Source organism: Hyaena hyaena, unplaced genomic scaffold (assembly GCF_003009895.1).
Source record: "Hyaena hyaena isolate Hyena2069 unplaced genomic scaffold, ASM300989v1 scaffold_743, whole genome shotgun sequence".
NCBI lineage: Eukaryota > Metazoa > Chordata > Mammalia > Carnivora > Hyaenidae > Hyaena > Hyaena hyaena.
Window position 1 is genome coordinate 645749 of NW_024081377.1, and position 25941 is coordinate 671689.

At 34.0% G+C, this 25941-nt stretch overlaps 1 protein-coding gene across 1 annotated transcript in view; it reads right to left on the reverse strand.

The window, feature by feature from the left end:
• Positions 1-25941, reverse strand: part of MDGA2 (MAM domain containing glycosylphosphatidylinositol anchor 2) — a gene marked incomplete at its 5' end in the record, with an annotated part of 465609 nt that overhangs the window by 158783 nt on the left and 280885 nt on the right. The gene's annotated exons all lie outside the window — the stretch shown is intronic.

The window sequence follows — 25941 nt, forward strand, 5'->3', positions numbered from 1 at the left end:
AGAATTACAATTAATTTTTGTATACTGGTATCTTATCCTACAACCATGCGAAAATTACTTATTAATTCCAGTAGATTCTTTTCTGTAGATTCCATCTGTGAAGTAGACATTTTGGTTTCTTTCTTTCCAAAACAGATGCAATTTACTTATTTTCCTAGCTTTGCTACCTTCCACTAGCTAAAATCTCCACTATGATAATGAATAGACCTAGTAAGAAAGACATCCTTGTCTTTTCCCTGTCTTAGAGAGAAATCATCTAGTATATTCCTTATAAGCATGATGCAAGCTCTAGGTTTTTGGGGTAAGCAGTTTTATCAGGTTTAGAAAGATTCCTTCTACTGCTAGTTTTTAAAGGTCTTTAGTTTGTCTATTTTTTGTTTGTTTTGAAAATTGTTGAAATTCAGCAAATGCTTTTTCTTCAGTTAATGAAAAATACATAAGAGTTTTCTTCTTTAGGTTGTTAAGGTGGTGAATTATATTGATTGATAATTGAGTGTTAAACTGGCAATTCAATTTTAGTATAAACCATTCATCATTACAATGTGTTTACATAATGTTTTATATATAGCTGTATTCAGTTACTAAAATTTTGTTTATAATTTTTGTGTTCATAAGTGATATTACTCTATGGTTTTTTTGCACTGTTATTATCTTTTGTAGCAGAGTAATATAGGATATAAAATGAGTGGGAATTATTCCCTACTCTTAAGTTCTCCAAAAGAACTTTACATAATTTTTGTATACATACATTTATATCTTTTTCATCTCTCAATATATATACATGTATACCAATCTAATGATATTGATACTAATTGCTGGGTATAGGGATTAGGGCAATTTGTTTATATTTTTATATATTCATCCATTGAGTGTAAGTCTTATAAAGAATACAAGGTATTTTTAAAACTGTAAAATTATATCCTGCAATTAATTAAATGGAATCTGTTGGCACTTATTCTGATTGCTGTAAGACCATGCTTTTCAACATTTTCTGAGACCTGCTGGATTCTCCAAAGTCCTATGAAGTGCTCATTAGTAAGTATTACTGTTTCTGGGAAACAGGAACAAATTCAAATTTATCAGTTATGTTGATAAATTTTAAATAGGAGATTAGTAACTCTTCTAAAAAATAGTATTTTATTAATAAAAATTATATCCTTATGGGTTGAACATTCATTGAGAGGACTATGCCGGTCAGCAAACCTCAGATATATTTCAGTTATCAGGATGTAACTCATTTCAGCTCAAATTATTTTCAGGATATTTGAGTATTAATGTCTATAATAGTTAAATTTGAAATAAATCCCCTATCTCTATTTTTACACACACACACACCACAGAATGAGAATGTAAAAATGATTTACCACAACATATAAGAAAGATTTTAAAAATGATATAAATGCTTATAAACAGACAATATCATCAGTACCCAAAAGTGAACATTACTCCAATTTTAATACAAAATGTGAATTTCTGAGTATTCAGTCAATTGTTCTATCACAACAGATAATTTCAAGGACATAAATATAGAAAAGGGAAATATAAATGTTTTAATTATTCCATTATCATGGAAGCTGATATCTAATATTATCTCTCTCCCAAAAATGACCCACCTGGAGTATCATCTAATGAAGAACTGGAAATGGAGATTTTTATTCTCTGTTATTTTTAAGTTTAATTTTTTAATGTTTGTTTATTTTTGGGAGAGAGAGACACACAGAGTATGAGCAGGTGAGGGTCAGAGAGAGAGGGAGACACAGAATCCGAAGCAGGCTCCAGGATATGAGCTGTCAGCACAGAGCCTGATGCAGGGCTCTAACCCATGAACCATGAGATCATGACTTGAGCTGAAGTCGGCCACTCAGCTGACTGAGCCACCCAGGCGCTCCAATTTTCTGTTATTTTTTAAACTAGAAGATAGTTATTTAAATTTGCTATTTTTTTCTTTCTTTAAAAAGAAATATGCAAACTCATCTTTATGCAGAATTCCTAATTACCTGGGTGGCTCATTATAGCTATGTACATTAATTACTATGTACATTAATTTAGCAGAACAGCAAAATAGTGTTATTTGGAGTGGGACAGGCTGAGGAGTTAGATCAGTTTTTGGTTGGAAGTGTAGGGGGTGCAATTTAAGCAATGTCCTTTCTCAATGCAACTATCTGCCTCCACAGATATATAATGATACCAAGATATTTTGAGGAAGCAACATTTCTTTTAAAAATTTCAGCATTTTAGATAACTGATGGCCTGAGGTAAACATCCATTAAGGAAACAGACTGAAAGACCAGTGAGAACTTCCTATAGGATCTGTATCACATGGAAATGGTAATTCTGGTTTTGTGAGTTCAATCCAACTCCTAAGTCAAGACTGTTATGGAAAGGATGGACTTATATATGCACAGAGGTGTCTTATGATGGAGAACAATGTATGTTGATCAAGCAGATTTATAAACCTCTAACACAAATGCTTTAAGAAAAAAAAATCCAGTCAAAAATTACAGCTGGCTCTACCATGTTTCAGGTCAATCTTTAATTAATCAGAAGTTAAGATATTCATTATGCTGTTTTCATTTTGTTATGATGTATTTGCTGTAGGATTTGGTAAGTGAATGATGTGCTAAGAATGAATCTAGTGGTTGGAAAGTGCTTGCCATACACCCACACATACAGGTTATTTCAGTCAACATTAAGATTACCTGGTATCTTATTACCCATGAGAGCAATACAGATCACTTACTGGAGATACAGTAAACAGCATCTTGCTATTCTGAGAAGTAAAGAATAAAACTTAATAGACAGTTCAGAATGTTACATGAATGGATCAGAATGTTACCATCATGACTGTAGAAAGTCTATTTGTTTCTTCTCTAAGATTAGACAATGAAAGAAGATAGGGAGGGAAATGGAGTATAGAGTAAAAGCATTGATACTTTCAATGATTTCCACATCTTGCCAATTGCTCCTCAATTATCTTGTTGATTGGGTATAAAACTTTTAGTGATCTGAATGGGTACCAGACTGTTTTGTCTATGGTATAAGTGATGCTGATTTTAACACTGTGAGTTGTTTTCTCTGCTGGAATGATATTACATTAAGTTTAGGTAAATCAAATTGTAAAAATATTCAATTATATTCATTTCCAATTATAATCAAAGGAAATAAAATAAGCACAGGGTGAAATGTAACATAATGAAAATTATTTTGGAAAGCATCCAATTTCCAAATGTGTTTGTTTTATTTGGGACCTTTATCTGTGTCTACAATTCAAATTTCAAGTTTACTTAGCATAAAATGGCATATGTTAAACATCTACTGTATAATAATGCCTTGGAATATTCCATAATGAATAAAATGTACTGAGGTCTCATTCTAAACATATATTACAAAGGCATGGGGGCCTATGTTTTACACATGTGTGTATTAGAGGAACAAAAACAATTCAGAGGTCCTCTGGATATATATGAATGACACTGATTATAGGACATATTCATATACAAAAACATTGTGTAAATAAAAATTTCAAAGCTAAAGGTAGATCAAAAGATTCCTAACAGGAAGCACTGGAGATTTTTGCCAATGTCTAATTGTTATTTTTCTTGTGTTTGGCTCATGCAAGCAGCTAAATAATGATAAATCTATACCTGGCATATAGAAGTATGCATTTGGTATCAAACAGACCCTGGGCCACCTTGCAAATCAGTCTCCAATTCCTAGAATTGATCTGAGTGTACTCATTTAATCATATCCTTGGGGTTCTGTAGTTAAAAATCATGGTGTATTTTATATTTATGTCTAGTACAGATTTAAATATTTAAATCTTATAGAGAATTTGGCAGCATGAAGTAAAAAATGACACTAGACTAGAAATTCTAGCCCCAGTTCTGCCACTAATCAGGTGTGTGATTTAGTTAAGTCACTTAACCTCTCAAACTACAATGTCATTATGTATAAAATATCTTCTCTGGAAGTATGGATAAAATAAAATAATGTACTTGAAGGAGATTTTAAAAATAAAAACTCCATAACTATAATTGTACATCATTTTATTCGATCTCACAGTGTCCTCAATAAAGTTTCTTTATTCCTTTTTACAATAATATTTATACTACTTAAAAACATCTAAGGTCCTTATTAAGAATTAATTCAAAGGTTTATTTCTTCTTCAGCACATTTTAGCTATTTAATCATTTAATCCTATTCCGCAAATTAAGCTAATATCTACATCTTTCTATTTTTAAAGTAACATAGAACTATAAGAAAATATTCCCATTACCTAATCATAAATCATACTTCCTAGCAAATATCACCAGGTTAAGTTTATTTTATCAGGTAATATAATTTACTGTAACATTCATTTAATAGATAAGTAAAATAGAATAGCTTAGGACTCAAAAAGTCCTACAGATAAGTTTATGCCACCAAAAATTAATAAATTGAGCTGGCATTACAAGTGTTTTTTAACATACATGTAGGATTATTCTCTTCTCTTGAATAAGCACTGCAACAGTAACGTATTATGGAAATGTTCAAATAAAATGACTAGATATCCTAATAAAGTTGGTTATTTTAAAATGCCATGGATTTTCGTAAGGTCACTATTATGAGAAAAAACATAAATACAGTTGATTTCAAGTTGACCACTCTTTACACATGTGCCTTTTGGATCATATTACCTGCACCTTTTTGCCTCCTTTGGTAATTATGAAATCTTTTGATTTGTTAACTGGCCTGGCCTGTTGCTTCTCAATCTTTAATACCCAATCAATATAGATCTTTCTCTAGCTAAGTACATATGAGCAGACATTTTAAGTTTTATCAGTAGTACCAAATTAAAGAAATAAGAAAGATATTTGGTGACTAGGACTTCAGAATTATTTTGCTATGATCAGTGTGATACAATGAACAAGTGTTATTTGTACAACATTAAATTGTGGGTCCATTTTTTCCTGGAAAGTTGTGCCTTTACTTTTCCCTGTTGGACATACTTACTGAATCCCATCAGGTGTGAGTAGCAATTCTGAATTCAGTTTCCCAGGGAAAACACAAAAATATTAAGAAATAGTCAACTCTTGGGGCGCCTGGCTGGCTTAGTCGGTTAAGCGTCCGACTTTCGCTTAGGTCATGATCTCGCGGTTCATGGGTTCGAGCCCTGCGTCGGGGCTCTGTGCTGACTGCCAGCTCAGAGCCTGGAGCCTGTTTCAGACTGTGACTCCCTCTCTCTCTGACCCTCCCCTGCTCACGCTGTCTCTCTCTCTCTCCTAGAAATAAATAAAAAACATTAAAAAAAAAAAAATAGTCAACTCTTTAGCTAAGCTACAGAGGGAGCATACCATGACTTGATCCCCACGTATCTCTCCAGCCACTGCTGTGCCTTCAATTTTCACTCTGAAGATACTGTTTCTACCTCCTTTCACTCATATACAGCACTGCTGAGTCTAGCTCTTTGAGCCTTTGCTCATGCTGGTTTCTCTGCCCTTAACACCTTTCCCAACCAAGTGTGGACATCCTTCAAAATCCAACTTAGTCTTCATCTTAAAGATTTCTGATTCCCTTTCTCCACTAGGCAAGGCTAAATCTCTAGTTCTCCATTAATGACCAAGTCCCTGTAGAATCCTTCCCCTTATGAACTAGCATGCAAATGATCCATGACTATTTCTGATGACTCAGCCAGAAAGGAAATTCTTAAGGATAGGAATAGACTATCATAACCTTTGTATTCTCAGCATTTAGTCCAAAAGCTGACATGCAGATGCTCAAGATATGCTTTTTGAACTGATTTAAAGAGATAGGTTAATAAGTTTCTGAAATCTTAGGAAGGAAATTAAATTAGATATAGAAATAATATAAATTTCTAGCACATTAAAGCTGAATATATACACTCTGAGGTAGAATATTTGAAACACCTATTTGTTTAAAATCAGGGCAGAATTCACCTTTCTGACATATTCCAGTAAACAAATAAAAATTCTTCTTTAAATATGCACATTATGTATTAATTATCTCAATTCATAACTACACCTTAAAAATCTAGTTTTGCCTCCTACAGTGCTTTGAATATGAGGTGAAGATAAGTAGGGATATATTCCTTATGGCATAAATAAAATGCAAAATTTAAATTTTTCTAGTCATTGAATGTAAAGAATTATACAGAAATGTCTTCATTAGATCACTCAGTGCTTAGAATATCTAGCTTCCTTCTGTCCAGCAACTAAATATTGTGTTAATTAAGCTTCGTGTTTAATAAAGGTGTTTTCGTTATAATTGAATGAATATAAGTCATGGCCATGAGTTAATTTGATCAGATTTATTTCTTTCTAATATCCATTTACACTAAGAAAGTTAGCCTTTATTTTATTAATTTATAATTTACATTTTATTTATTTCTAGAAATTGCTGACTGGAAATTTATTTTGGAAGATAAATGTTACAGATAAATTTTTAGTATCATAAGGAAGAAAGAACTTTGAAGCTAGACAAAGGTAATCAGAAAGAAGATGGAAACATGCCATAAAAACAAAAGGAAGGAAAAAAGCTTACCTTACTAGAGAATTGGTGCTCAGGGGAAACAAATAGCATTTACTTTCCACATAACATAAAGTAAGAATTATGACTTTGAACTAACATTGCCCTTGCTATGATTCATGAGCATTATGTCTATCTGTAAGCTTCCCTAAGAATGTAAATACCATTCATCACATTATTTCTATGAGGACATATATTCTGAGATTTAAATAGTTGCCTTTTAAATGAACTTTTAGAAGGTAACTTAATAAATCTGTGTTCTGTTTCTTTGTTGAGGAGGGAGTAGCAAATTTCTTTGGGTGGTTCTACTGAACCTATATATTATATCTGACCAATAGACTATTCTATCAAAACATATTTCAAAGAAATGCATTGTGTGTTCTAGAGATATTTCTTCCCAATATTCCCTAGCTTGTTATGTAGAGTCCATTAGTTCTACACCAGCACATTTTAAAAAAGTTTCTTTAATGTCAGGTTGACAATAATGGTCAGTTTGAAAATGCATGAAATTTAAAATAAGTTACTTCTGCTATATGCAAGTAGTGTTTCAATACTAGAAATTAGTGTGTTTCTAGTACTATATAACAATTATAACAATTGATGTAAGAGTTCTGAAAAAGAATAAAGAATATCAACATCATATAACTATTAAGATGTTAAGATGATAATAACATTTACTAGTTTTAACAATGACAATTTAACCCTGGGGTAAATTGCAATTCATCATAATTTGCTGCTTTTATCAATGGGATATATACTGCAGATCGTTTAAAAGCAGAAGCAATGAAAGAACATACACTTTTTCTCAGTTCCATCTTTGACAACTTTCTCAGTTGACTACATGCTGTTTCCATCAGCTCTTTATTGGATTATATCATCATTAGATTTTGCATGTTTTTTTGTTTTTTGCATGAAGATACTGATTTTTTCTTCAGTCTTCATGTATACATGATTGTGTTAAATTAATTGTGTGGGATGATAAGGTCAGTGAAAAATATAAAAGTAGTGAAAAATCAAAGATTGGTATAGAGAACAAATTAAAAAATCTGAAAATCTCTTGTCTATAAGCTGTATATAGCTGTTTGTGAAAATAGGGAACTACATAAATGAATTGACTTGTCATTAAAGTGATCGACTGAGTCAACATTCATGATACAAATGATAAATCAGTTCAAACATACACTTCAGAGCCTGAATTCTCAGGGTGGGTATTATCCACTGATTTATCATTTAATCATTTTATATAATTCTTTTCAAATACCAATTTAGTGCCTATCACTGAACTGTCTATAGCAGAAAGTACAAAGATGAATCAATCATGATTTTACCTTTAAAGAGCTTTAATAAACATACAGTTTCTAGATTAGAAAAGGAACATAATGGACTCAACCAAACACACAAATACAAAAATACATGACATACAATTGGAGAGTTACTTAAAGATTAAATCAAATAATGGAAAAATATTATGTACTACAGTGGTTAGCATAAAGTGAGTGTTCCACAAAAGCCTGTTTCTGTGATTACTGATGTTTCCATCATAAATTTGAGTTTAGAGTCAGGAAATCATACTTCAGCATGGAGGATTGGTATATTTATCTTGAAGGTGTTGGCATGTACTCTATCAGGTATTTTATTAGGTAAAAGAGCAAAAGAGAGATACAAAGCAAACAAGGAGTAACAAGAGAAAGAGGTAGAAACGTGAAAACAAGAGCCATGAAAACGGAGTAGTTCACGATGGGGAGCATCTATAGAAAAGTAATAACTGAGAAGCCTGAGGCAAACAAGGTGGGGCCAAAACCCCCACGTTAAAGGGTTTGTAATTAATTTATGAGGCAAAGAGAAATACAGGACTCCAACAATTTGGAACGCAGGAAATCAGAGGCAGGACTAAAGAAAGGGTAGGCAAGAAACAAGAAGGATCTGAACTTAAGACTTTAGGAGTAAAGAAAGAATGTAACATGTGCTCAGAGAGGAGGCATTTGAGAAGATACTGATAAAATTAGGGGAAAAAATGAACTCCCAAAATCCAGAATTGCAGAAATCTAGTGAACCATGACTTAAAAAAAACAAAAACAAAACTAAGTAGTGTGGAAAAGTAAGATGAGATAAAAAAAAAAAGTCTGAACAACTTAGGAGGAACCTCCCAGACTAACCACTAAGGTGGCATCAGGAAAGCATTAAGTTGCTCTGTGGTTGGTTTACTTGGAGACACATAACACTGCTAGTAGGATGTTGACAGAAATCCATTTAAAATATGTTAAACATTTAATAACTTTAATTATGTACTTTAAAAGTAGTCAGGGATGCCTGGGTGGCTCAGTTGGTTAAGTGTCCGACTTCAGCTCAGGTCAAACTCATGGTTCGTGGGTTCGAGCCCTGCTTTGGGCTCTGTGCTGACACCTAGCTCAGAGTGTAGAGCCTGTTTCAGATTCTGTGTCTCCCTCTCTCTCTGACCCTCCCTGCTCATGCTCTCTCTCTCTCTCTCTCTCAGAAATAAACATTAAAAAAATAGATAAAAATAAAAGTAGTCAGCAGGAGAAATAGTGGAGTCTGAGGATTATCCTTTGGAGCCCATGTCTTTTAATTGCTACATTTGTTCAAACACTTGCTTTCTCAGGGCACCTGGGTGGCTCTGTTGGTTAACGACATCTGACTCATGATTTCAGCTCAAGTCATGATCTCACGGTTCATGAGTTCAATCCCCACATCCAGCTCTTTGCTGGCAGCAGCGAAGAGCCTACTTGGGATTCTCTCTCTCTATTTGCCTCTGCTTCTCTTCTGCTCTCTTTCTCCCAAATAAATAAATAAATAAAACATTAAAAGAAAAGAGTGAGTTGTATGTTCCTCACAAGATTTCTCTGAAGAACAATAGAAAGTCTTTTTATAAACATACCAGCCAAATTATATCATTAATAATATATCAATATTTTCTCAAATAATACAGAATATATCATAATATCCTTAAATCTGCTGGATTTTCAGCATTCGTAAAGCATACTAGGTGTTTTAATTTCTTTTTTTTTAATGTTTTATTTATTTCTAGGAGAGAGAGAGAGAGACAGCGCGAACAGGGGAGGGTCAGGGAGAGAGGGAGTCACAGACTGAAACAGGCTCCAGGCTCTGAGCTGGCAGTCAGCACAGAGCCCGATGCAGGGCTCAATCCCAAGAACCGCGAGATCATGACCTAAGCGAAAGTCGGACGCTTAACCGACTAAGCCACCCAGGCGCCCCAATTTCTCTATCATTCAAAACTTACTCTTTTTATTTCCCTTGTACACTCAACACAGATTTATCATTCTATACAAAAAAATCTCTAAATATGAACTTAAAATAAATGCACTAAAGAGGCTGTCATTATATATATTTCAATAATTACTCTGAATATATTTTAAATTTTCCACTGGAAAAAGAAAAAGCCTGAAACTCTCAGTATTGCTCTATCAATGTGGAGCAGGCAGTGATATAACTTGAACTGGACTTCTAGAGCTTTGAAAAATGTCTTAATGCATTAATTCAAAGAGATTATTTCTAATAGGAGGACTCTATATTTATTTATATTTAAATGTTTAATTATTTAGAGAGAGAAAGAGAGCGAGAGAAAGAGAGAGAGTGAATCCCAAGGAGGCTCTCTGCTGTCAGCACAGAGCCAGATGCTGGCCCTGAACTCACAAATTAAACTGTGACATCATTACCTGAGTCGAGAATAAGACTCGGATGCTTAACCTACTGAGCCACTCAGGCATCCCATGATCTTTTTTAAATAAAGTTTTGTCATAATTAATTTTCTTTTAATTATACGGTTCTAATAAAAAAATTAAAGAAAGGAAAGTTAAGTGTCTAAATTTCTGACATCTTTGTTAATACACCTAGGATAGATTCAAAATTAATAGGCAATTATTGAAATTTTACATAACTCACAGATAAATGACTTTGAAACACGTGCTTAAAATATTTCCATTTTTCTCATTTGTAGAAGTCTTTATTATGTTTTTTCACATTTTTTTATTTGGTATCTTCCTTTTGTTAATGTTTTCATCTTGCAAAACACCTGCATTTTCCATGTAACTTACTTTCTTATTTAGGAAAAGTAGAAGATACAACATATCTATTTATGTCTCTATTTCTTCTGTTTTCCATTTGTGTTTGTGTTTATCTAGTCTGATTCACTTTTATCAGGGTACTTTATCTTTGAAATTGACTTTTCAAGCTTATCAAAGGAAAACATATTCTGACTTCATGCTCTCTTGTTGCCCATAGAGACAGGTTTTATTTTAAATCTAGTTAGGGAAATGTAGTTCCATTAAAGAACTTTACCCAAAGGTTCAAAAACAATTCATCTAAGCCCACATAAAAAAAGGAATACAATTAAGAGTCAGTTATATATTTTTACAGTGTTTTTGAGTGAGAAATGCAAAATGTTGTAGTAATCCATATTTTAAATCAAGTAGGGAAAATAAATAATGAGTAGTAAAATAATTCTAATTCTATATTGTGTCCAACTATATATGAAAGCAATATCAAAACAAAAAGAGAGAAGTGAAGAGACCACAGAAAGAAACATGACATAGTCTCAGGATCTAACCAGGCCCTAAAATCAGAGCTTAAACATTTATATTACATAGATGCAGTTTTCCACATTCAGGGAAAAAAAGAAAAGAAAAGAAAATATTTAAATTAGTACTTAAGAAAAAAGTTTTAAAATTCCACAAAAAGTTGAAAAATAAAACTATTAAAAATTGGAGAGGCATTCCCTGCCTGCTTGTTCTGGAATGTGGGAAGTAGAGGGTCCCAAAGTTTAAGGGAAGGATTCTACATAAATGAATTAACATTACCATTTTGTGTTCCTTTAGATTTGAATATTGTTCCCAATGACCTTTAAAACACTGTGTAAAATAGAACCTACATGAAATCAAGCTGTTTAAGAGGACATCCAAGAAAAATGTTGCCTTTGCTCTGGTATTACCCTTTTTATCACTATGTTGTTTTAGACTCATTACTTGGGCCATTTATTACTCTCTGTTTGTTTTTCCCCCAATGCACTCTGCCTGCCTTACCTTTGATGTTTACCCCTTCGGACACACATGCGCGCGTGCACACACACATACACGCACAGAGTTATATGCAGATGAACACACACCAGTACACACAGAAACAAGTACTTAAAATCACACAGAGAAGGAAAGTAGAAAATGTAATTTTGAAGTCTAGATTGATAGATCCTGGGAAATACCATTAGTTTTTCCTGGCGTAGTTGGCTTTTGTTTCCCTTTATTTTTATTTTTTTATTTTTTTAAATGTTTTATTGATTTCTAGGAGGGAGAGAGAGAGACAGCGTGAGCAGGGGAGGCTCAGAGTGAGAGGGAGTCACAGACTCCGAAACAGGCTCCAGGCTCTGGGCTGGCAGTCAGCACAGGGCCCGACGCGGGGCTCGAACCCACGAACCACCGCGAGATCGTGACCCAAGCGAAAGTCGGACGCCCAACCGACTAAGCCACCCAGGCGCCCCTTGTTTCCCTTTAAAAGAAATACTTTTATTAGTCTTTTCAACTGCAACAGGGCATTCTAAGTAAGAGATCATTACCATGAAAAGAAGTCTATTATTCTACATAGTAAGTATGATATATAAAAGTTGTGTTTTCTATTAGTGGCTCAGGGTTAGGAAGTGAAGATCTCGCTTAAATGGGAATTAAGATCTATACATACCAGAGAGAAATGCTGATGATCGCTATCTGGGGGCACTGATAATTCATTCTAAGTATCTCCTTCGCTAATCTACCCCTTCCCCCAGTTTCTGGAAATCTTCAGTCATCTGTTCTGCCTCTCAAACTTAGATTAAAACTGCTTTGGGGGAAATAATGAAACGAGGCTGTGTCCACTAAATGACATTATGTGTGGGGAAAATTAAAATTCACTAAGAGATGGATGATGGTGGAGTGGATATTGAGTAGACAGGAAAAATTCAGAGTGAGGGATTCACAGGAGATCAAGGAACCCAGAAATATTAGGGAGGCATGCTAGAAAGTCCACATAATTGTAGGGGCTCAAGCCATTTTGCAAGGATGTTTAAGTGAGACAATCAAAAGGAAGTAAGATGATTGGGGAAAATATTTTACACAGTCATATCCATATCTGTCAATACAGTGAACTCAAATGTAAAATCATGTACCAAACATATGCACTGTCAAGACAAAGCATGATTATCTACCACCACCCACTTTTCTGTGCTCATACAGCATGGATTCTGTCACTCATGTTAACAGTTTTTGTCTGGCTCCACATCGTATCTAGCATACAGATTCTGTTTCATTCCGATTTGAATTTCCCTTATGCTAGCACAAAAATTGGTAGACTATCAGTAAATAGTTACTGATCAAATTAATTAAAACTTTCCCATTTGAATACTGGTATAGAGAAAAAAGTAAATAAATGTGGCACACTACTGAGCAGCAACAACAAAAAGCAACTGTTTAAGAAAAAATATTTGCTACAGAATGTTAACTAACTAGAATTTAAGTAAAAGGTTGAAACTCAACAAAAGAAAGAAGAAAAATGTACTTGCAGTGCATAAGCCCAGGTCTTATTCAGTGTAGTCAAATTTCATGAACAGACCATTACCTCATCAATTATAATGCTACACCACTATTGAGTATTGTACTTTATTCTAGTTTTGTCTATGTCTTTTTGTTCAAAAAAGTTTCCTAAAAATACACACACATATACTTTCAGCAATTTAGTGGCTTAGTAATGCTGCAGAAACTAAAATATACTGACACTTTAATATAATGCACTTTAGATAAAGAAAAGAAAGGCTCTGTAGAACAACTGACTTCTTAGTAGTAAAAGGTGTGAAGAAAGGAAAAAGTTAATAAACCAATATCACAAGGTTGGCAACACAGGAGATCATAGCAGTGTGAGGAGCTGGGTCAAACTATGGAGATGATTTGGAGCTATAGCTTCATAACCCAGCTGAGAATGAAGAATCTAGTGTGAAGCAAGGGAATGAAATAAAGAATGGGAATGAAGTAAAGAATGGTAATGCAGACAAATAAAAGACAAATTATTAACACTGTTTTCAGGCAGGACAGCCAGATTCACATGTTAAGAGAGAGAGATGGAGAAGGAGAAATAGTTTAATTATCATGGAAAAGAAGGAGGCATTTAGCGATAAATAAAAACATAACTATGCCAAGAATAAAAACAATGCCAATGTTTTGAGTTTATAATGTAGTAAAAACAGTCATTATTTTGACCAAATTAAAAAAAAATTAGGAAGTATACATATCAATCATGGTAAGGCATAAAAGTGACACTACTAGTAGGTATTCTCTTGTAATCTGGCTTTACTTTTTAATTCAGTTCACTTTTGTTATGCTGGTAATGTTGTTTTAACAATGTGGAAAGGCATTTGGAACAATCAACATTTTTATGGAAAAATGAAATAAAATTTTTATTCACAAGCTAAAAGAAATGAAACACATTAGAAAACCAGTAGGTATTAAATTTATGTAGGATTATTATTGCTAAAAGGAATATAGTATGCATTCCCATTCCTATTAATTTTCGTATATTTAGATAAATGTAGAAACTTTATTGGAATTTTATGGACACAGCTTTTCAGGCCCCCATTCAGCCTGAAACCTGAAGTTTCAAGACATTAACTTGAGATCAAGTATCAACAAAACATATAGATATGCAGATTACCAAATTTATTTTTTTTGTTTGTGGAAACCACTCTAACAATCACACAAATAAACACAACAGTGTTAAGTAATTCTACAAATGAATTAGTGAAAATATGAAAATATTAAATGATTGGAGCCCAGAGTTGGGGGCCATAAAGTCAGACATGATTCTTTTTTTAAGTTTATTTATTTTGAGAGTGGGGTGGGGGAGGGGCAGAGACAGAAAAAGAATTACAACCAGGCTCCAGAGTGTCAACACAGAGCCTGAGGTGGGGCACAATCCCACAAACTGTGAGATCATGACTTGAGCTGAAATCAAGAATCAGATACCCAACCAACTGAGCCACCCAGGTGCTCCAGGTCAGATAGGATTCTTAAGAAACACTGATTTATTTTGTCATCAATGTAAAAAATCCAAGAATTATACTTAAGCTGCAATTTGGGACCAAGCGTACTATACAGCATGGGATGGCATGGAATTCATCTTCAGGACAAGGAAGAACGGAAAAATAATTCGTAATTTCTCATGTACATTTCTAGAGAAAACCAGTCTGATTCTGAAAACAGGTAAAAAGGTATGTTCCATCTTCAAAGGAGCAACAGACTCAAATTATAACTCCCAAAAAGTATATATGTATGTATGTGTGTATATATATGTATGTGTGTATGAATGTATATGTGTATGTATGTGTGTGTATGTATGCAAGTGTGTACATGCATCTGCATGTGCATTTATGTGTATATGTATGTATGTGTGTATGCACAAGTATATATGTGTATGTACATGTATGTGTGTGCAAGTATGTATGTGTATGTATGTCGTGAATGTATATATGTGTATATTTGTATATAGAGAGGGAGAGAGAGAACAAAGAGGGAGGGGGGTAAAGAAAGAGTTTCTGAAAGTAAGAGTGTTCAAAAGTTGCCTCAGAAAATAATCATGTTTTCCCAAGACTTCTAAAGGGAACCAAAACATACTGTACGACTGTCACATGGTTTATCAAACGCTACTGTTAGTATTGCCCAAGGTCAAAATGGCCATTTCACATAAAATCTTTTTTAACCCCAGATAAATACTTATGTGTATGCTGAAAAAAATATGTTTTCTTACTCAAATGAGCTGATATAATGTATTTAAACACTGGAAGCAGAGCTTTTTTAACAAATTGCTCTGAAGAAAAAGAGACTCAAACTTTTTCAAAAAAGCTTGCTAAAGCAGACAGTCTAATTTTTAAATTAGGCATCTGAGATAAAAGGGTGTTTGAGAGAACAGCACTAATTTCCAAGCTTCCATATCTTTCCACTGCTTTGTACAATTTATATCCTTTATAGATAAGCTGCAAAGGATATCTACATAGAAACCAACACTACAGACACAAAAAATAAAATAATTTAAGTTGCTTTAATAAGTATGCTGATTTTTTCTTAAGAAGAAATAAAATAGCAGTGTCCTTAATAAGATAGCAGATCCACAGTCTTTAAAAATAAATAACTGCAAAATAACACATATTTGTACGCATGATATTTGTACTAGTTTATGGATTCAGTACTGTACCTAGGAATCATTCTTAGTCTAGAGTGAAGTTAATCATAAACCAAACAAAGGAAAAGACTCAAGTAACATTCACAAGGACAACATATTATTAATAAATAAGTAACAACTATTTAATAAACTTCTATAATTTTAATTCACAGACACTAAAATCTTGTCATTATCTGTACTAAGAATATTTTTTTCCCATTATTTCAAATGTATTTTCTCTAGGTGCAATAGATGTAAAACAGATATAATTAACGTTCCACTTGTCTTCAGGTTGTCATATTTAAATTGTTTACCTATCTTTCACATAGAACAGACATTTCAACATAAGGAACTTGTCCCAATGAAATGTTGGCATCATGCATCTTTTAAGTTTATTTATTTATTTTGAGAGAGGCAGAGATGGTACAAGTTGGGGAGGGGCAGAGAGAGAGGGAGAGAGAGAATCCCAAGATTGCTCCATGCTGTCAACACAGAGCCTGATGCGGGTCTCAAGCCCATGAAGCCATGAGATTATGACCTGAGTGGAAATGCTTTACTGACTGAGCCACCCGGATGACTCTCATTATGCATCTTTTTAATTCAAATATGCAGTTTTTAGCAGATTCCTGACATGGCTACTAAAATATGGGTTCTTTGTGGTACATTCATTAATTACAAATCAGATACTTGTTGGCAACAATTTCAAACTTGACCATGAGATGATCGTACTAAATTCTTCATTTGCATAAGGAAACTGGTGGTAGAGAGAGTTGGTCACACATGAAAAACAGCTAGAATTAGATGTGCCTGGGTGGCTTAGTCGGTAAAGCATTCGACTTTGGCTCAGGTCATGATCACATGGTTCGTGGGTTCCAGCACGGTATAGGACTCTGTGCTGACAGCTAGGAACCTGGAGGCTACTTCAAATTCCATGTCTCCCTCTCTCTCTCTGCCCCTCCCCTGCCTGCACTCTGCCTCTCTCTCAAAAATAAACATTAAATTTTTTAAAAAAAATCTAGAATTAGAACCAGTCCCAGAATCAGACTCTATCCTATAATTTATAGCCCATTTCTCCAGTAGAAATGTACTCATATTCATAGCTATGGTAAAAATTGTACATGTAATATCTTCATTAACAAAATAGCAGCTGAAAAACATGACTAAAGCCAGAAGTATCTATTTCAAATAATTTCAAATAATTAGTTTATGCATTTTCTGATCTAGGTCCTTTTGGAAGATGCAATTATGATTCATGAAAGACAGAACTTATGTTCTTATGAGAGAGAGAAGATCTATATCTATATCTATATCATCTATCTCATATATATAATTTAGGAATAGAGTGTTGAATTTGGAAGTCCAGACAAAAATGTGTCAATTTAGAGAATAAAAAGATTAGATACAGCTGGAGGTTTCAGAGAGAAATTTTATGAGACAAATGGCATTTAACTGTTGCCTTAAAAATGGTAAAGAGTGGGTTCAGGAGAGGTGACTTTAAGCATATTCATTAGGAAAAAAATGAAATTACAAAAAGCACCAAATTCAAAAGTATACAGGATAATGAAATGTTCACCTTGACTGCAATATGGTATATGATCTCAGAGAACAGTGGAGGATTCTGTTTGCCAAATCTAGCAGTCTGAACTTTGAATTGTGGATAGTGAGTAGCAATATAGAATTTCCAAAGAAAGAAGGAATAACGAACTCTTGCAGTCATAGCTTTGCTATAGACAATGGCTACTTAAGCCAAGTGAATCAGATCCCACTGAAGTTAATCCTTAGATGAGAGGCAAAAATAAATAAATAAATAAATAAAATAAAAGAGGATTTAGATACGAATTTCCTGTTCCTTGTAACTGAAAGTGTTCCTGCTCATAAAGGAATGTTCATCTGACATCGATGTTCTGAGGGGGAAAGGGAAGATCAGAGGTGGGGGGAAAATAGGTGATAAAGGGCCTAGATTTGAAAATGACAGTGGGACTGGAGAGGCATGAATAGATACTGAGAAGGTTTTGAGAACTAAGAGCTAATGATTAAGAAGTACTATCTATGTGCCAGACACTGGACTAAACACTGTTCTGGCATCGTTTAATTTGGTCCTCAGAGAGGACAGATACGGAAAATGAACATGAAGAGAAACTACATGGGTATATTTTTCAATTTCTGTTTAATTTTTAGTATTATCCAGCCTTGATTATTTTTAAAGTTAAACCCTTCTTTAATTGAAGAAAAAAATGCAATGCTACCCAAAGTAGCAAAGCTGGAATTTAAACTATATCTCTAATTTCAGAATCCAATATCCTGATTTTCAGTTGCATGTTAGGACAAAAGGAAGACAGAATGATGACCCTCGTAACAGAGAGGAGAGAGATCCTTTTAGCTGGGGCAGGGAACTCAAGAGGAGAACAAAATAATTAAGGAATCACTACAAGTAATTACAGTCATATTAGATTTTAGAATAAATCAGGAAATTAAGATGAAATTCACGAAAGTTGGCTGAATGTCCCACTTACAAATGCAGGGAAGATCTGCACAGTCATAGTTTAGGTCCTTATATTGCCAAGCAAGAGAGTGTAGAGTAAAAGTACAATAGAAACAAAACCTGATTTGGAGAAAGGAAGGGTCAAGAGAAATAAAGACATGAATGGAAAGTTAAAACAGAACTAGTACATACAGAATTACAAAAGGCAAAGAAGAAAACTGTATTAATAAGAATGAGTTTTCACTCAATAAACATGTGATTTGCATGAAGCGAACATTGAGATAAGAAGATGCATTGATGGCTGGCTGGCTGGAAAGGTAGTAGATGGGCAGACAAACACCCATCATACAGATTTATATACCTCTAAATATTTGCATGCATTTGTAGCTTAGGGTTTCAAGTCAGTACAGTGAAAACTTCACATACTCAGATTATTGTAACTTTTTACTCAGCATTAAAGTATTATATTTATCATTCTGTGTTGTACACAAAGCAGCTAGCTTGTGCTTAAGAACACATATCTTCAAATACTAGAATCAAAGGAAAAATGTTGGTGCTGACAGACACAGTGAAACTGAGAATAACTGAAGGAACATCAAATTAATTCTGCCATTTCATACATTTCAATGCAAATAGTTAACATGTTAAGAAACTATTTCATTTTTCTTATATATTTTTCAATTTCTGTTTAATTTTTAGTATTATCCAGCCTTGATTATTTTTTAAAGTTAAACACTTCTTTAATTGAAGAAAAAAATGCAATGCTACCCAAGCAACATAACAATCTTTCTTAAGGAAAATATTTTATTTCATTCAATGAGAAACAATATTAAAGGACAAAATCCACAATTCACTAATTTCCAGAAAAGAATGTGACTTCTTTCTCTTTGAAAATAGTTTGGAATTAAGAAGAAAAAGTAATTTCTACATTTAAAATAAATCTAATAAGTGTGAAATTAAAGGAGAGTTTCTTTTGGTTACACAATGCATGGTCAGCTTAAGACTCAAAGTTTCCTTTTGAAGAATTTTTGCTTTTTTCCTACTAGAATATTTAAGGCTTCAAGGAAATACTCATTTGCCAGAAGAAAGGAATTCATAAGAGATCAAATGATCTGATGGAACAGCATGAAATACAGCTACTCCCTCCCAAATCCAGATACAAAGCCAAAAGTCTTACAAAGAAAGAATACAGGCACAGCAGTTCACAGAAAAGTAAAAAAAAAAAAAAAAAAAAAAAAAAAAAAAAAAAAAAAAAAAAAAAAAAAAAAAAAAAAAAAAAAAAAAAAAAAAAAAAAAAAAAAAAAAAAAAAGTATGTTGGAAACATACTTGCTTGCTGCCCACAACTGTAATTATTATGATCAAACAAAGAAGAATACTAAAGCAAAAGAATTACTAAGAAAGTTTAGCATAGCAGATCAAGAGTAGAATACATTTGAAGCCATGACAAAAGCCCTTCCCTGCTGCATGAGGATCTGACCTTCTTTTCAAGTTCTGCTCTGCTGCCCTGATAACTTGACAAGGGAAGGATGTCAACTATGATTTTAGGTAACATTTCTGTATTAAATTGCTTCCGGATTGAGAGGAATAGAAATAGAGGAATGATAGTTAACAGGATGCCAAAGCTTTGAGCTGTTGGTGTAGTGACTTTTTGTAACTTCAGGGACTTTGGCAGTTGGACCTATAGGTTTGTTACAAGACATACTGGTTCCTGTGGCGCAGAAGATTCTGCCCAGAGTTCCCATCCCTAAATGATGCAGCTCTTCTCTTCGTATATATGAGCCATTATACAGGTCGTGGGTCTTCACCTGGGTAATTTTGACCACCAGGGGACATTTGGCAATGTCTGAACACATTTTTTTTTTTTTTGTCATGACACGAGGAGAGGCGTGCTACTGACATCTCAGATTGAGGGCCGGAACGCCTCTAAGTACCCTTAAATCAATAGGACAACCTCTACATACAACACATTATTACATTTTGTGCAGAATAATTCTTTGTGGGGAGTCTGGCCTACTCATTAAACATTAAACAGCATTCCTGGCCACTGTGCACTAGATGCCAGTAGCATCTCTGCTCTTTTAGTCTTGAAGGCAACCATGGCTTCCAGAATTCTCTGGTTTCCCCTGGAGTTGGGAGAGGGCATGCCAGCAAGCTGTGCTTCCAACCTTGTATCTATAAAGTGAATCTGATGCCATATGTGTCTGTGGTAGTCCCAAGGGTTTGAATATAATTACACCTAAGAAGACCCTCCTGTAGCTTAATCAATATAAGGAGTTTACTACTAGGTTAGAAGTTATTAACACGACAGATGTAATATAGCTCAAAACAATATAATGCATGCAAAGACAAAAAATATGGGGTTGGTATTAAATATCAAACTAAGATAATCAAACAATTGATAATCAATAAAGATAAAATTACTAACAATATATACTAAAATTCTATATGAATTCTAGTGAATTCATACTAGGTGGATTAAACACTGCTTAAAATGCGTGTGTTCTGCATAGAGGGATAGTATAAGTCATGCCTTTCTCTCACAACACTGGCCTATGATTTCTCACTTCATGATTGGTTTTACAATGAACTTTTAAAAAAAAAAGTTTATTTACTTTTGAGAGACAGAGATAGGGTGGGAGCAAGGGAGGAACAGAGAGAGAGGGAGACACAGAATCTGAAGCAGCTCCAGGTTCTGAGTTGTCCTCACAGAGCCCGACACAGGGTTTGAACACACAATGGTGAGATCATGATCTGAAGCTGAAGTCAGACGCTTAACAGACTGAGCCACCCAGGCACCCCCTGATTGGTTTGATGTATATGACTGAAGTGCCTTTTTGACTGAAGTGCCTTTTTGACGCTCAATTTTTACACTTTAACCTAACTTCTGAAACACTTATGCATTTTTTTTTCTTAACCAGAGACCCATGTCTTCTGCCTACTTTATATTTTCCTGTATACAAAGCATTTTATTGATGCTATATTCTTTAAAATAAATTGATAAAGTCACAGGCATGTTCATGGGCATACTATTATAAACTTCTTTGTATGACTCATTGTAATGAATTATTATTATTACCCCTTTATTTTCATGGGAGAAGAACATGGTATTTAGAAGATGTTTAAATTATATGTTTGGGAAGAATACATTTATTTTTTGATGAGAGGTAAATCCCTTCTTAACTAAGATGAAAAATCACACATATATATATCTATATATATGTTTATTTCACCTCCTAGAGAACATACTTCAATAAATGAGGAAGAGAGGAGGTGTTGAAAAGATCGTAGGGATGCAGACAGTATAAACCTTCCTCATTCAAAGCACATTTAATTTAATAATAGATCTAAAGGATTTCAGGGAAAAATATTTTTTCAGTATTACGGATATGCTGTAATTTGCACTTAAAATTTTTTTAATGCACGACAGGGGTGGGCCTAAGTACTTAACTTGACAATATCAGGAAACATAAGACTGACTGGTTAAGTTGGACTACTTTTAATCATTCTGCTGAAAGTGGCTGGTTGCGCTGATTCCACTGCTTTATACAGACACTGAAAACAAAACTTTTAATGGATAAGGCTTTCTGAATATTAAACTATGCTTGTATCTACATTAAGATAGCAACAAGGAAACAAATGACACACATAGTTTCTTTATACGATCTGGGTACTAAATAAACCTATCCTCTTCCCAGATAATCTGTACTTGACTGTTCAATAAAGAACAATCTGTGTTCTCCACTGACAAGCTCTTTTGAAAGAGAGTTCCGGGGATCTGTGTGGCTCAGTCATTTGGGAATCCTACTTCAGTTCAGGTCATGATCTCATGGCACATGGGTTTGAGCCCCGCATCAGGCTTTCTGCTGTAAGAACAGAGCCTGCTTCAGATCCTCTGTCATGCTCCTCCCCTGCTTGTGCGCTCGCTCTCTCTCCCTTAGATAGTCATCTACCCTGCTACCCTCTCTGGAAGAGGGAGAAAACAAGTAACAGCAATTGATTGCCTGGGATAGCAGGGGCAGTGCAGATAACATAATTTCATCCTAAAGATGTTCTGCAGAATAACATATCCACTTGGGAAGTGAAACTTTCAAATATTCAGGAGTAATATAAGAATAAAATGTTTAAACACATCTGTTTGCAAGGCAGCTCCATTATAATTCCTCATTAAATCCACTGGGAAATGAAGTAAGATATATTTAGATGACATAGTGACTTGAAGTAGAAATTCGAGTTTTATTTTGTACAGTTTAAATTGTATACCATCTTATAAGAATATTGCTTTTTCTTTTCAAAGAGAAGATCTTAACTATCTGGGGGACAGGAAAGGTAGGATCAGAGAAAACAGCATAAATATTAATGTTTTTATAATATTAACATTACCTTAGGGTTCAGTTGATTAATGTTTCTAATAGCTGCTACAAACAACAAAAATATAGCCATTTAATTCAAATAAAAGAACTGTATAATAAGTGCTAAATTCTATGCAATAATTCTTAATCCTAAAATATGAAAAATGGATGCTTAAAATATTATATCCTTAGTAAACTTAAAAGCTTTTCTCACCTGCATTCTTGTGGTGTCTACAAAGTTTCCTAGTAAGAAGTTGAAAGTAATCATTTCTTACCAAGCAAAGTTTTAAAAAGCGATAAATTTTTCCCTAGTGTTGAGGCTCTAGAAATGGTTCAGTAATCAACAATCTGCCAAATTGTCAAGTGAGTTTTGAGGAAGGAAATGATGATATAATAACCACTAATTTTGAAAGAAGTATATTATCTAATGTTCAAAACAATATCTTAGTTTGAAGTTCTAAATTGTCTTGTGCAGACAAAACACATGCCCATAAGACTCCTAAGGAGGGCCCTTCTCCAGTACCAAGAGGCTTTCTAAAGAGGGGAGACTCAGCTAGGACTTTAGTGAAAAGCAGTTCTAAAAGAGGTGTTTTATTAATGTTAGACTAATTTGATATCTTCTTCATATACTTGAACACTTTCAGGTCTCAAACTGTATGCAACAAGTTTTACATACTCCTGAAACCTAAATAATAAAAACCAGTCATGTAGGAATCAAGGAGTATGCAAAAAAAAAAAAAAATATATATATATATACATAATTCCAAATGTTATATAATTATATAATACTATTATATATTTGTTATATATAATATATAATCATATTTGTTATATATATACACATATATATATTATTCCACTTGTTACCATAACTTACATTTACCACACATATTTAACGAATAGCTATAGTGCAAAATACATTATGCTGAGAACATACAACATATATAAAGAAAAGCTTGTTTGCTTCAGTGATATAACTACTGAAGAGAATATAAACACATGCACATATATGTATGTATATGTGTGTGCACATGTATATGAAATAACTTGGTATTTCATATTCACATGGATATTTCTTACAAGTAGCATGATTGCAAGTGTAGCACAAACACCATATTATTTTCATGTTCTTAAGAAACACCATAAAAGCTAGAATGTTTATCATTTAAAAAGTATCAGAATTCTTTTGTCATTAGTTTTGCAGGAATAAGCCTTAGGTAGGCATACAGGTTGGACTTGCTAGCAGGTATTATGTGGATGGAAGATCAACATTTGATTTACTCAGGAATCATTTGGAGTTGTTACCAGTTATTTGTACTTGGCAAATGCTTCGACACAGAATCAGATTCTTCACAAAAAGTGGGAATACATGACAGGGAGCTACTTGAAAGATACGATGGCATCCTCACCTGAAACTGGCAAGACTTCTGGGATCCAGCTGCTTTTCCAGGAGGCCAGGGACACCTGCCTCTGAGAGGAAGTGCTGTTAGATGCTATCCCCTGCTCTGTGAAGTCACTTTGGGATGTGGATCTTTTTATTTACATTAAATAAACTAGACTGTGCCTACGTCTATTGATGTCTTTTAGTCAATTACATCCTGTGACACTAGAGACAACCATGCCAGTATTTATTTTCATCCACTATTACAAGATTGAATTTTCAAACCTTGTGCTGAACTTAATGTTTCCTATGGGACTTTTTTAAGAAGCAAAGAAAAGAAAAACAAGTTTGCCAATAGAATTCTGAAGGTTAGTATATTCTATGGAGATTGGAGATCCTGGTCCTTGAAACTTTAATTCAAAATTCCTTAGAATCAGAGGGTCCCCTGGCTTTTATTTGTATCACAGCTTCCCCAGAGAGGTGTGAGCAAAGTGACATTAGTTGCCCCAGTAGCTTTACGAACACTGAAGCTTTATGCCCAACTCTAGAGGAAGCACAGAATTCTGTGATTACCTACAAAAATGAAGTATTCCAAACTGCAGTTTCCTCCTCTATGGTCACTTAAAAGTATCTTTTTCTTTCTTTCCTTCTTTCCTTCCTTCTCTTTCCTGCCTGCCTTCCTTCCTTCCTTCCTTCTCTCTCTCTCTCTTTTTTCTTTCTTTCTTTCTTTCTTTCTTTTCTTTCTTTCTTTCTTTCTTTCTTTCTTTCTTTCTTTCTTTCTTTCTTTCTTTCTTTCTTTCTTTCTCTCTCTCTCTCTCTCTCTCCTTTCTTTCTCTCTCTCCTTCCTTCCTTCCTTCCTTCCTTCCTTCCTTCCTTCCTTCCTTCCTTCCTTCCTTCCTTCCTTCGAATAGAGGAGAATAAAGGAGAGGTTTCTCTTTTTTTTATTATTCTTTTCTCTTTTTCTTTCTGGAAACTATTTTCACATGAACCTCCTACCCATGAGCTTGCCGTAAGTACAAAGACCAGTGAGGAAAAAGCAATATTAAACTGCTGAATAAACCTTGCTATCTAAATTCATCATTATTTGGGGGAAAAGAACACACACACACACACACACACACAGTAGTAATCAACTGGAAATCAACCAAGGTATTTGACAAGTATCAGTTTGCATATTTATAGGACAAACAACATACTAGAACCTGAGTTTCTACAGAATGGACAGGGAATGGGTAAACAGCACCCAGAATTTTGCTCCTCCAGACCTAACTCATATCCCTCAGACATAAATGAATTTATCAGTCCCAAACATAATCCTACCATATCTCAACTATTCTTTCAAATTTAAAGTCAGTTAATCCAATCTGCTAACATCTTTAACTCTAATATAAAAAGAGACATTTTTGGACTAGATTCTTTTTTTTTTTTTTTTTATTTTCTATAATTTACTTTTTATAATTTACATCCAAGTTAGTTAGCACATGGTACAACAATGATTTCATGAGTAGATTCCTTAAGCCCCTTAACCATTTAGCCCATCCCCCTCCCACAACCCCCTCCAGCAACTCTGTTTGTTCTCTACATTTAAGAGTCTCTTATGTTTTGTCCCCCTCCCTGTTTTTATATTATTTTTGTTTCTCTTCCCGTATGTTCACCTGTTTTGTATCTAAATTCTATTTTCCATTTTCTGACTTACAGAGCCATAGATAGAAAACAACATCATTTCTTACTGAAGTGTATAGTTTCATCTAATTCATTCATATTCTTAAAGACTTTGCCACCAGGTATTTAACAATTAAAATTTAAACCAGCACTACTGGAGTTTGAAAAGATTCTGTTTAGTTTGCTTCTTCTCTTTTGACTCTATTTGTACCTTCTGCCATCCAAATTACCAGGGCGTCCTCTAATATCCCAACGTCAGGGACATCATTAAACTTTTTCTTACCTTTATGAACTTAGGTACTTTTAATACTAAAAGCAAATTCAAAGCACACAA